This window comes from Thunnus thynnus, chromosome 14 (genome assembly GCF_963924715.1).
Source record: "Thunnus thynnus chromosome 14, fThuThy2.1, whole genome shotgun sequence".
Classification (NCBI taxonomy): domain Eukaryota; kingdom Metazoa; phylum Chordata; class Actinopteri; order Scombriformes; family Scombridae; genus Thunnus; species Thunnus thynnus.
In genome coordinates this window covers 10914136-10928324 of record NC_089530.1, presented here as the reverse complement: position 1 = coordinate 10928324, position 14189 = coordinate 10914136, and the positions used below count along the sequence as shown (strand labels likewise).

The 14189-nt window shown below is 43.5% G+C and overlaps 1 protein-coding gene across 1 annotated transcript in view; it reads right to left on the bottom strand.

The window, feature by feature from the left end:
* The window catches only part of unc5b (unc-5 netrin receptor B), a 50547-nt gene that overhangs the window by 16669 nt on the left and 19689 nt on the right, over positions 1-14189 (bottom strand). The gene's annotated exons all lie outside the window — the stretch shown is intronic.

Genomic DNA, 14189 nt, shown 5'->3' with positions numbered 1-14189 from the left:
TTATATAAATATAATTATCTTGAATTGACTTGACATTTTCAAGAGTATTATAATGATAAAGTACATCACTTAATCATTACAACACAGCATACACTGTCAAATACATCACATCACTTAACATTTATCATTTTCCCCAGCTGTTACTACTGGCATTGGGTACCAAACTTCACATCAGTCAGACTTGTGTGTTTACAGGGCTTCAGGGTGGCAGACCATGATGCAAACCCAATCCTCGCCACAGCTCATGTTTGTATATCTTGAATCTTCCTGTACTTCAGCAAGACGCTGAACTGGGGATGACCTTGTGACATAACACTTACAAACAACAGGGCTGTAGCAGCTTCTTCCATGAAGAATAACCTGACAACAGTCAACCTTACACATTTTACTTTTTTAAAGTATGTTCCCAAAGACAATCTAAGTCAGTAGATGCTAGACACTTTTCTCTCTTTTTATGCGATGCTTTAATATCATCTACTATCAACTCTTACCATCACTTTCTGACTTTCCCTTTCGAGTAATCCAGGTTCTTATAAATTGTTAATGGGTCTGACCTTCCAATAGAAAACTTTGTTCTGCTCATGAAAATGATCTGAATTCAATAAGCATTAAATGGAAGACTGGAGCAGAGTGCAGGGGATTGACAGGGTCGGCTCCAGTCAGGAGATACAAATAAGGTATGGGCGGCCCAGTGCACTTTCTTTTCTTGACATACAGACACACACTCAACACACATACAGCTTATGGGCAATTGTGTTTTTCTGACACAGCAGTCTCATAGTTAGTCATAGCATCCTCACAGTTCTTCTATCTCATTCTCTGCATTCACTGGGTAAAGAAAGAGGTGTGAGGGCAGATTCAACAATGAGACTTAAAGCAGGAGAATTTGCAGCATTCAGTTTTCAAAATGTATCGAGCTCAACATGATCCGTTATTCCACAACCACGGAACAAGAGAAACTACTTAGAAAGATACCATCTCCTATTTTAGGAAAGTGAGCACTTCCCCTCCCCCCATCCCAATGTTCCCCTTGACAGAGTCTGCTCTGAGACATTAAGGAAAAGCAAAAAGGAACACAGAGCGTGATGGGAACTGGGAGAGAAAGTTGTGGCAGGGCTCAAACCAAGGCTAGCGGGGATTCATGGGATTCCAGAGGCTGTACCATCTTCAGGTATGGGGATGGTACCATTTCTTCACTCCACTAATGTATCGTGTGATGGGTGAAGTGGCTTGTCGGGACAGAAGAGGCTGCAGCAGGACAGGACAGTCCCAAAAGGGCAACAGCTGCTCCAGGCCCAACAACACCATCTTCAGTCTGTGTCTGTCTGGCTCAACTTTCTCACGAACACATCCTTGATCTTCTCCAGAGACTTCTCCTACAAGGACCTTTCACTGACTACATTTATTCACTATCCCACGACCTCAACCTGAGCCTTCATAACCACATGCCTCACGCTATCCTTTACGTCACCTAAAACCTTGCGCTGTACAGTTTAAGTAGAAAGGTTTATTCTGGTTAAATAGTTAAACTGATTACATGCGTGAGGAAATGAATGTAAAATGTTGTCTTACACTGAAATGTTTTTGACATTTTCAGAAAAGTATTTTGAAGAAATATGCTACAATAAGTAAGTAATACAGCATTTATTACATTTAGACGTGGCTAAAAATCAAACTCTGCACAAAAATGACTAATTTCGCTTTACAATTTCATGTTCTGACTCCTTCTGATGCTCTAAACTGGCTCAATCTGTTCTTGCTTACTTTTTAAGGTCCATGTAGAGCAATAATAAATGTGTGTTCTGAGTTTTTCACAACACAGAAAATGTATTATTAACCATCCAGCCAAATTTGAATGATTAAAAAATCACCAAGTATATACAATTAGGTTTCAAAATCATGGAAAAACAAGCAGTATTCTGAGCCCTGAAATGCTGGGGGCGTGTCACTGAAGGCGCCTCTGAGCCTCTGAACTAAAATAGACCTTGTTTGTGGGTGTAAGATAAGCAACATGGATGATATTTTAAAAATAAAGTAAAGCTAGGAGGCACTGTTTAATTTGGCACCTATTTTGTAAATGTAGACTTTCAGTAAAAATGTAACTTAAAAGACCAGTTAACAAGCAATCCATCACCAATCATCGTTATGTTAAATTGTTGTTTTTTCAATGGCTTGGTGCACAGACAATGCCATTATCGAGAGGCACTGCTCTGCTAAACTAGAATATCTCATAGTGAAGTGTAGACCTTTCTATCTGTCAAAAGAGTTTACATCTACTGTTGTGATTGCAGCATACATCAGGATACTAATGCCAAGCTAGCAAGACAGAATTGCATGCTGCCTTTAGCAAACAACAGACTACAGACCAAAAAATCCTGACCACAGAAACAGTGAAAAACAGTTTAGAGGTCAATTCAGTACTACATAGTTCACAGTCTTTTCACATGTGTTCAGCAATTATTTTCTAACATGTGTAATCTGTTTAAAACGAAATCTATGATTTTCCTTTACATGGAATTTAAGTTTTTCTAAGCATGATCAATATGACTTTGGTCCCTTTTTATTCTCATCAGAGCTTTTTCATCTCAACAGGTGTTTTGGTCACACATTGAATGTTTTGCATTCACGGGTTGAGATTGCATATGTACTGAATGCATTTAATATATCACTTAGGGACTTTCAGGGTAATTTCAAATCTAAATACACTTTATTTCACAAAATTATGTTTCTATAAATTGTGGAAATTTGTGAAATATGATTCCCTGTAATTCACTGTGCATCATACATTTGTCTGATGCATAGCCACAGCATGGCCACATCCTAGCTGAAAAATTAATTTTATTTTAGCCATACAACCAACCTTTAATACTAAACCGACACCTTATAAACACAAGGATGAACCAGAATTGACTGTACTATGCTAAATTCTCCCCCTGAGAGACTTGACATGTAAAACTCAGAGTGGCTCTCACAAAGACAGAGCAGTACAGAAGAGCAATAAGAAACCACAAAAACATGCACTTAGATCCACGAATTTGTGCCCTTACAAGGCACACACAACCTGCTCCCACAGATTTCACCCTAGCAGCAGTCCCCATTTTAAGTGACGCGTATAAACTCAATTAAGCACATACAATACTGCAACTAAGTACACATGCAGGTGTGCACAAACACAAACACAAACAAATAATTAATGTTAACACATTACTCAAAGTGATGCTTAACCATGAGCATGAATCACGTTTGTCGTCGTGCCTCTTTCACAATCCTCTCCTCTCTGTCTGTTTTCTCTCCCTCCATCCCCTTCCTCTCCTCTTACTAAGCTGTCGCCTCAAGTCTTTCAGACTTTGAATTCTCTGTCAATAACCAATTGTGTTGCCCCTCCCCACCCCTCACCCCCGCTCTTTCTCTTTGTCCAGCATTGATCGCTCGGTGTTCAAACAACGGCTGAAAAACACAGCCTGTCACTCTTCAGGCGCGATGAGAGGGGGCAAGGAGAGAAGAGAAAGAGGAAGGGAAAAGAGAGGAGGAATGGCAGCAGAGACAGACAAACAGAGAGAGACGGTGGTTGAGATGGAGACAGAATGGGAGGAGAGCCCTTGCGTATTTGGATAAACTTCTCTCTGAGCAGTATGTGTGTGTTTGTGTTCTGGGGCCTGCAAAGAGGCACAGTTTAATTAAAACACTTTTGGATGATAGTGGTAGGAGACAGACAGACAGACAGCTTCTTTCTCCCTCCCTGTCTCTCTCTGGGATAATGGAGCTGGGGGCTTAAAGTGGAACCTGTGTTTTTGGGCCAGCATACAAACATCCATCAGAGCTCAGCAGCCGGCAATTTGTGCGGAATGGAAGAGCCTTAAAGACAAGAACTCCTCGCCGTGCAGCACAGCAAGTCTTTTATTACTGTAATGACAGACAGCAGACAGCTAGAAAGCAAACACAGGCTTCTGGGTATTCTCTTCTAGAGTGCACAATAACACAAACATACACACACGTAGACCCAGACACAAGATGACAACCTATGCTTATATAGTACATTCTCACCCACTTTTATTCATGTATGCTAAACTCAAATAGTGTAACTGAAGGAGTCCCCTCCTCCGGCGAGTGTGTGGCGGAGTACAGAGCCTCAGTACAATGTAACTGAGAGTCGGAGTGACAGTGGTAGAGCGAGGCCACACTAGAAGACAGAACTGTGTGGGAGAGAGATGGAGGGAATCAGGAGAGAGGTGACAAGATGGGAAGACAGGAGGGCTGGCCAAAGACAGGTCAAAAGACACTAATAGACATGTGGATAGGAGAGAGACGATGGAGTACGCATAGAATGCACACACACGCACACACAATGCTAGACTTCTACAATAGCTTGTGAGGAAAATTAATCACAGTAATGTCTGTATTTGTCTCAGCCTGACTCTGGAATTGTCTCCGTTCTCTCTGTCCTCTGTCTTTCTCCACCCTCTCTTTTCTCATCCTCTCAATCTCACACACACACACACAAACACAAGGACGACTGTAATTTTCTTAGCCCCAACGCCTCTAGCCAGAGTGGAGTCTAAAGTGTCTGTACTTTATCATTACCTTTACAGAGTTAGTCATTACTGTCCCCTCTAGAGCCCTCACTATCCCAACACTGCACTCAGAAGAGGGGTGGGTAAGAAAGAGAGAGAATAAAGCAAAAGGGAGAACACTTTGAAGCAGTCAAACAACAGAGAGACACTATAAAAGGCACAGGGTCAGGTTGTGTTTGGCAAGATCAGGAATCTCTTTTTTTCCCCACAGTCATATTTTAGGTGTCCTGTGAGAGCAAAAACAAACAAACAACAGCATATCATCCCTGCTCCTCCCTTCTGCTTTCCAGTTTGGTGTCTGACACAGGAGTGCTTTACTTCTTGCCCTTCGCTGACTCCAGTCTTCCTTCCCTCCTGCCTGCTGGATTCAAAGCACTTTCTGGAGCTCCAGTCGACTTCAAATGACATCCTACAGCCTTAAACGCAAACACACAAAGAGACAAAAAAAAACTATAGCCCACAGCTATGAAGCACAAACAGCTCACTGAGACCACTAAGGACAAACAGCTGTGAGGACAGACAGTCAAATAAGACAACGCTGCCAGAGATAGAGGAAACAAGGCCAATAAATAGAGTGATCAGCAGCCATTATGCAACATTGACGGGCTGACCATATCCATCATCCTCATCCAATCTACCTCATTATCATCATTCTTGCGAGGAAGCCCCTAGGTAGTCACGCACGCCGCGTGCACGCACACACAGAGGCAGGTCGAAAGAGACAGAGATGGATGGAGGGAGACAGTCTCTCCTTGCCTTCCTTAAAGGACAATTACATTGAGTGATTGATATTCAGACTGACCTCATCGTCATCAGCCTGAAAACAACTCTCTACAGGAGGAGAGAGAAGAAACCAGCCAGGAGAGAAAAGATGAAGTGAGGAGACGTGAGGACTGGAAAAAGCAAGTGTCAAGATTTAGACGATGGGTTTGATGGAAAATCACTGAATGTGTGATTGGGACAGTCTGTGTGTGTAATGGCATCAGGCAGGGCATGAGACGACATGAGTGCAGGTTGGAGCGACGCAGCATCACTTCTCACATCAACAAAGGCAGACGGAGTGTGAGGAGTCATGCAGTTCACCCATCTGACTGAGTACACACACACATTTGTGCAAACACTTAGAGTATAAACAGCCCCTTTGAGCACAGACAGGGGGGGAAATTTGGTCATCTTTTAATAGGAAATGTTGTTAATTCACCAGGGACTAACAAACACGCCATAATTTCATTTCATTATGGTTGCTGTGAGGCAACAGGAGGCAGGAAGCAGAATCTGACGTCCTGCTATGAGCGACACAGATCCAACACTGTGTACTGTCTCTTAATGCCTTCAACACATTGGCCTTGAAAGTTCTTGTTTGGATATTTTGATACTACCACCAAGATGTGCACCTGCGGTGGCTCCACATGGCTCTGCAGCCTGTCTCTTTGTACTCACCATGGTGACTCTCTAACTAACAGACCTCATCTCTAACACAGGCAGGCACAAACATTCCTCCTCAGGTCCTTCATGATTCTTACTTACCTTTTTTTTCTGCCTACAGCTCTGAAAGTTTTCTTCCACTCTAACTAGCAAAACTGACAATATTTTTTTTTTTATTAAAAGACCTTTAAACTACAGATTGATGAGACCAAAGCAACAGTCTGGCACTTGGAGAAAAACACTTACTTGCTATTTTGCCGAGAGTCAGGCAAAAAACAGAAACAAAAACAAAACAATATCAGTTTAATCTTCGTGCCTCCACTTCAGCAACAGGTCCATGATGTGTTAGCCTAGTTTAAGAGACTGGCGATAAGGGAAAGAAGCTGGCCTAGCTTTGCCAAAGCAGACACTTCAATGCAACTTACACATTGTATCTTGTGCATTTAATGTGTAGCAATTTCATTTCATAAGTTGTTAGCTATGTGAAGCCTTTTCTTCAAGAACCTCTGCTACATCACAGATGTAATGTAACAGCTAAGTTACTTTGCTAATTAAACCAAGGTGATTAGCAAGTGAGCAAACCTGGTAAAATCTGCTAGATGCACAGAGGTGCTGGACAAATTAATAGACAGTTTGTTAATACACTGCTTCAACTGCATAACTCGATGTTATATTTTTATTTCTGTATATTTTAAGTTAAATATTCAACATGGCACAGATGTAACTCACTAATGACTGAGCTATGCTAGCCCGCTTTCCTTTTCTAGAGTGAGTGCTAAGCTAAGCTAACTTATCGTTGAACTGTTGCTGTACTATACACACAGATGAAATTGTTGTATTCCCTTCTTACTCTGGATGCAACAGGACACAAACAAATGTTGTAAATTAAGTTTTCCTAGTCTTCTCATAGTTCATTAACAGTTTAACCGCAAAGACAATTAAGGCAAATATTGCCTACTATGAATCACATAAAGATGCACTCACTTGTGAGCTCACTGTCAGATACATACACATGCTAGCATGCTTGTTTCAGGAACTTGTGCGCTGCAACTTGTTGGAAGTTCATCATAGCTGTGGAAATGTCACACCTTTGATTGGTTCCAACATGTTAATGAGGACGCCTGCAGAGTGGCTATTTCTGTGGAGTGCGAAGCCTCCCCTGTTTCATCGAGATACAAGCGCAAGCATGTAATTGGTTGTGTGAGGTGTGTGTGCAAGAGTGTGTAACTGAGTAACATAGATGGAATCTATGTGAGTCAGAGAAAGGCAGAGAGGGGGACTGAAAAGGTGTGTGTGTCTGTGTGTGTGTGTGTGTGTGAAAGAAGAAAGAGGGAGGTGACAGGAGGCTGGAAAGCAGATTGGCAGAGAGGGAAGGCCGAGCAGGTGATGGAGATGCGGAGTGACAGAAATGCTTCGCTTGTCCATCCAGCATGTCCGGGTGGCAGGAGAAGAGAAAGCAAGCCTGAGGACATAGTAACACACATACACACACACACACACACACACACACTGCAAATAAATGCAGAGGCTTGCAAGACCCTATTTACAGATCTGCTTGTAAGTAGAGTGTTATCCCACACTCTTAGCTGCAAGGTGTGTTTCCCTACAACCCTCTAATTGTAAATGAAGTGTGACCTGCCCTTTTTTAAATGACACACTGTCTGTCTCGTTTTTCCCATAACCATTGGTGTTATAATGACACTTAATCAGCCCTGTTGGAGGGTATACCAGGGGGGAAACACATGCATGCACACACGCACGTACACACGTACGCACGCACGCACGCACACGTAAACATGCCATCTAACTTCATGGCTCCAGACAGTAAATAAGACTCAATGACAGAGTGACAGTCAGCAGTGTTTTTTACTGATAACTGGGAGAATATTGCAGAATTTTGTGGCTGTTTTACGTGAACCAACACTATATTCAAACTGTGTGTGAGAGGTTTGGCGGGTGTGTTTGTAACAGACTATGGATTATATTTACCCAGTGTGTATGCAAGGGACAGCCTACTCTGAGTGAGATTCTGTGACTGTGTTTTTGAATGTGTGGGTGAGTGTGACTGGGTGAGTGGGAGCGCTAAGAGGATTTGTGCTTGTGTTGCAGCAGCAAGCCCACTGCTGCTACTGGTGCATTTGAATAGACAGAGGGGGGGTGGCTACATCGTGGCCAAACGTGTGCTCTATCACAGCTAGGGGGCGCCACCCCCCCACAGAGCTCATTAATCATAGCCCATCAAAAAGTGGCCCTGTGCTGTTTGTGTGTGACCCAGCGACCACCTACTGTATGGGAACACAGGCGTACACAAGTAGCACTATCAATCACTATCAGAGGTGGAGAGGGTGAGGGTGAGAGAGAAGGTGGGGATAGAGAGAGAGAGAGAGAGAGAAAGGGAGGAACAGAGAGGAGACAGAGTGGGTGAGACAATGTTGTTGTCCTATTATCCTCTCGAAATTACAGACCAATGTCACAACTATTACTTGGAGGTCAAACTCATATGGTAGAATGAGGCTCTTCCCCTTCCTGTGTGTGTGAGTGTGTGTGCATGTGTAGACATAACTGTATGTGTTGAGTGTAAGGCGCCACTGCTTGTCTGCTCCACCACTGCGCAGCTGCTTGATGAGAGTTGCGCAAATCTACCCAGAGTGGCTGGTTGCCATGGTGGGTATTCACATGGAGCCGGCTCCTCTAGAGGTCTGCAGTCTACACAGCCATTAACTACGAGATACACACTGCACACACACACACACACACACATTGTCTGTAATCTGTCTGTCTCTCCATCACTCTTTCTTTTGCCACCTCACTTTGCAAGTTTTGTTGAAAATCTGTCCCTCCCTGTCACTGATTGTTTCACAGTGACTGGGAGTGTGTGTGTGTGTATGTGTGTGCTTGTACATATAGTGAATAGGTGAGCAGTACAGTGGGATGAGTGTTTGTAGGCTGGGGCCGTTTAAATGGCAGTAATTACATGAGAAGATGAGCTGCATTCCTTCCTGAGGGCAGGCTGATTACAGGCCTCTCCTCTCTGGGCCCCTGTAATTACCCACTCTAGCCCCCCCATGCCTCACCCACCATCCCACTGTACTTGTATCGACTCTGCTCTGCCTCGGCGGGGCTACAGCCGAGTTTACCCCCCTCCTCCTGTCCTCTGATCCACCTCTCTCCCAACTTCTGCAACACTCCACCTCTCCTTCCCTTCACCAGGTCACTCTTCTGTCCTCTCTCATTGCTCCTCCAACTGATTACTACTCACACATGTACGCACACTAAGAGACCACTCAGAGAACAAATAGCAGATGTGGCATCATGCACATGCAGATCTCTTATTAAGAGACATTAAATTGTATGGTGCATTGGGATTCCTAAAAAAAATAGACAGGGTCCTGCAGTATGCACATTAACGCCATATTTATTAAATCATAACCCATATTATTCAGTTCTTGATGACTACTATGTCCACTAATACTACAGTCCCTCCAGGAGAGATTTTTTTGTAACTGTTGCAATCAAAAATGCTTGATTTTGCAGTGGTTTTCCGTTAAAAATTGCAATGCAAGTTGCTAAGTTTTATGTGATTTTTTTTGTGATAAAATTGCGATGATGTGTCAAGTTGGTTGTTTTGATTAAAAGTGTAACGATTGGTGGCCTAATTATCATGATAAGACCACATTTCCCATAAACCTTGTCACTTCTTGTTTTGCAGTTTTTTCTGATCAACCGGCATGGGGTTTGTTTTGATGATGAGAGGAGAGGTTGAAGAGCCTTGCTATCTATAAATGAGTTAATTTTGTTGATGAAGCAAGTTTTGTATGGACAGGTTTACTTTGTGCCATAATGCCTTCAGCAGAACTCTTGTGAATCTGACCCATTCAATATCAATACAAAATAGAGGATATCAATGGAATCATCACAGTCGTCTTTCTTTCTCATCACAAGGTATGGACATTAAATTTGCAAGGATATATTGATGTCAAAAGTTTCCTAGTAGCACTTTTAATGCAGAGAAATAGTGGGAATTTTGCAAAATTGCAAACCCCACAATTATTGTGGAGATTGGTTGAATTTGCATTAATTATAGCGATTGCAAGATTGTGATTTTCTGGAGGGAGTGATACTACTACCACAACTGCAGACATGTTTATATGTGTATTGGTAGGGGGAGGGGGGGACTGCTGTCAAATGCCAATCAGTCCTGATGGCCACTCCTTGAGACAAGACATACTGACAGCTCCTGCCTTACAGGTAAATCCCTGCTCTTTCTCACCCCACTTTCGTCTCCCTGACAAACACACACACACAAAGTAAGGGTGGTGTTGAGTACATGACCTCACACATACACAAACCTCGAGAAAACCAGTAAGTCCACCCCAGGCTGGGATTCCGGTAAGATTGGAGACACACAGACAGTCAAATTACATGTCCCTCGACCAAACACCCTCAATTGTTGCAACAAACAAGAGTCTGAGTCGCTGCTACTCTTTCATTTGTCTCCAAGCACATATTCAGCGTGGGACTCATTTACAGTTTGTCCATTCAAGCTCTCAGAATTTCAAGATGCTCTTTTGTTTAAAATTTGAGTACATTTTATAAATGTTGTCTTGCAGTCCTGTCACGTGACAATGTGTTAAGTCAAGAGGCATGAACTGTGATTGTGAGAAGAGTTGGCAAAAGGCGTCACAACATATGTGTTTTTTATTATTTGATATGACAACTCGGCTCCCCATAGACAGGAAGACGGCCGGATCAAACTTCCTGTACAAATCACATCAGACACCCTGAGCAGGTGATAATGAAGAGAGAGGAGAGTGTTGGGGGGGGGCCTTAAAGAGCTGGAGAAAGAAACTAAAACATCGCGGGGGAAGACGGATGGATTAAAAATGAAAAGTCTCAATCTCTTTGAGCATTATGAAGACAGAGAGTGGGAGGAAGGGAGCCGGAAATAGAGATAGTCAGGGAGAGAACTTCAGGGAAAAGACAAGAAAATGGGAGAGATGAAAGGGTAAGTACAGGTGACCTAAACTAATGTAAGATGGAGGGAGATGGGGAGGAAAGAGGGAGATTAATGACAAGGCTGTAAGCTTTGCTGTAAGTGGGTAGCCATGCTAGAGGGGATAGAAGGAAGGAGGGAGGATATGTGGATGGAAAGAGCGAGGGAGGAAGAGATGGAGGGAGACACAGAAACACTCCCTGGGTGCAGATCAAGTGCAACTCTTGATTGGTCTGTGTGTGTGTGTGTGTGTGTGTTTGTGTGTACTGTGGGTATTGGCTATGGTTGCCAGGATTGCCAGTGCTATTAGAGATGCCTGCTGCTGTAATGTGTTGTGACAGGGGCTGATTCTTGTGACTAACTGCTTTGGCAGGAGAGCTCCTCTGTCATGCTAATGAACAGATGAGGAGATGAGCCGGATTGACAGCGGATCGACGGGCCACAAGCATGACTTCTCACACACTCAGATACACACACACACACACACAGAAACAGAGGGTTAGACGGTATATACGACGACACGAGCAGACCTCGCTGTCATAAATGTGTACAGCATATGACACACTGATGCTGACATCCCCCTTCACAAATAACTGTTACCAAGTCATTGTGATGGAGATGACAACGCATGGACGAAGAAAGTGAGATTTCGAAAAAACAAACATGTGCATGCGCAGATGCATGATCACACCCCACACAAACACAGCAGGGTTGGCGTCACTCTGTTGCTTCATTGCGTCCCCTTGCATCAGAGAAATCCCTAGATATGCAGTACACAACAAGCAACATGCTGTAGGCTAGCTTTTGTGTGTGTATGTGAGAGGGAAGGAGACATGGTTTGTGAGCTTTGGAAATTTGGCCAAAAAATATTGAAATGCACTGTTCAATATATGTTTTAAATGATGAAAGTGCATTACTATGAAAATAGGCTATGAGCAAAAACATTGGCAAAACGTACCGAAGGACTGACAAAATTACATATTTATTGGTGATGATATTAAGCCTGTTAACCAGAATTTACTAAAAACATATTTAACTAGACATTACAATAAAAATGAGAAAGATAGAGACGGAAATAGACAGAGGGAGGGAAGAGACAGAGAGGTAGACAATGGACAGAAAAGATTAGGGCACTAATAGGCAGAAAATCCATGTTGGAGGGGATATATGACGAGAGGCGATGGGGAGATAGCAGAGGAAGACTAATGGAGAGGAAGAAGATCGAGGTGAGATTCAATCTCCTCACCCCACAAAATGTCGGGGTCTTGTAAGCTTAAGTAGTCCTGTGCGGAAGCTAATGTCTGTTTTATCCTTTTGATCTTTTTCCTTCACTCCCTTTATGCCTCACTTCATCATTCTCTCAAAATAAATTTCCTTCCCCGCCCCAGCTTGGACACACTTGCTCAAATCAGGCCAAAGGAAGCAGGAAGGGCTAAGTGGAGAAAAATACCTGTTCGCTCAGAGCTTTCCATCCAATCCGCATGCTTCAGTGAACCAAATCTGGATTGACTTGTTATCATCTCATGATTGTCAGAAATAAGGGTCCATTTTTGCTATTTTCTAAGTTATTCTGATACATTTTGTTTATCCAATCCCACAGCAAGCAAGAAAAAAAATCCCCAGAGGAAGTCAAACTTCAGAAGGAAATGTGCAGTTCGAGATAGGGAGGGAAAATACACCACACTGTTTGACTGCCAGGTAATCTCAGTGCAGTGCAGAACCAAAACATAAAAGTAATAACTAAAGCGCAAGCATCTCGCAGACTATCACTTTAGGCCAAGCCAACTTTTCCATATCTGGCAATCTCTGCTGCTAACAGATTGTGAAACAGTGAGAGCTGATAACTCTGCATTGCACAAAGGGACCAGTAGCATCCCTGCAAAGTTATCTGCTGCCTGGGTGGCCTGTGCATCTCTTCTCTTCTCTAAAAATGTAAATCTTGTTATGTTTCAGGTCAAAATATTGGTTCTTTCCCCAGTGTGATGAGTCAGCATTCGCACATCAATCATTCATGAGGATCTGGTTCCTGCCCGATGTCAAAGTTTTTCACTGTAGCTATGGACCGTGTCCTTGACCCGGGGACGGGATGGGCACTGGGCTGGAGCAGAAAAGAGGACATCTCAGAGCCTCAGGCCAGGACCAATACTGCCACAACTTCGTCTGCCATGCTTTGTCATTGATCCTGTTTTCAATTCTCTTGTCATTTCAGTCGCTCCCTCCAGCCTCTTATCACCTCATTCCCTTCACCTGAGTTTCTCGGCCTACCTACTCACCTGCATCCCATTCCCTCGTTAGTCCCTCTGTGTATATATACTGGTCCAGTTGCATTCCCTCTCTGCCTAGCTTTCCAGTATGTCATTCCTGTCTGCCTGTTCCTGACCTTTTGACTGCTTTCTTTATTTTTGATTCCCTTTGCCTGCCCCCTATTGGATTTGACCCCTTGCCTGTCTTTTTTTATGTCTGAGCTCTAAGTAAACTAATGTTACCTGAATGAGATTGTGTTTGTTGTTGTGTTTGTGGGTTCTAGTCTGTCTCCAGACGTTACAAATATGACTGGACTGGCATGGGGTGGCGGTGATGGAGAGCTGTGATGAAGAGAGCATGATGAAAATCCCCTTGGCATAGATGAATATAATAGACGGCTGCGAGTGAGAGAGAAAAGTGCTTGTGTATGTGTGCATAAGCTGAAACAGGGAGAGATGGATGGATGGAAGGAGAGGCAGAGTGTCAACCGCCAGACGCCCAGGGCCAGCACAGACTAATGGTGACACTGAGTGGCCAGAGTGTGTGACACGGTGACAATAATGATGAGAGAATCTTTCCCGATCTCTCTCTGGCTTCTTCTTCACCTCTCACTCTCTCCTCCCTCTGTCACCCCCTGCAGCGGACTGGTGCTTTGATCCACACTCTGACCGCGTGTCCTCCTCCGGCCTGGGTCAAATCACATTGTCAAGCAAACTCCCTTGATCCAGCAACTCATGTGGAACTCCTCAGGAGTCAGACAAAACTCAAAAAAGTATTTTTCCATCCAAGTGAACACATTTCAAAAAGGTTTTTTTATGATAAAATGTGAAATATTGTGTGTTCTGACAGTGGATGCAACAGCAGCAGCTGCTGCCCATACAGCACTTTAAGAGCCCCACCTCCACCCCAGTATTCACCTGTAGACTCTGAATAAACCTTGCCCTTTGGGGGGCAGC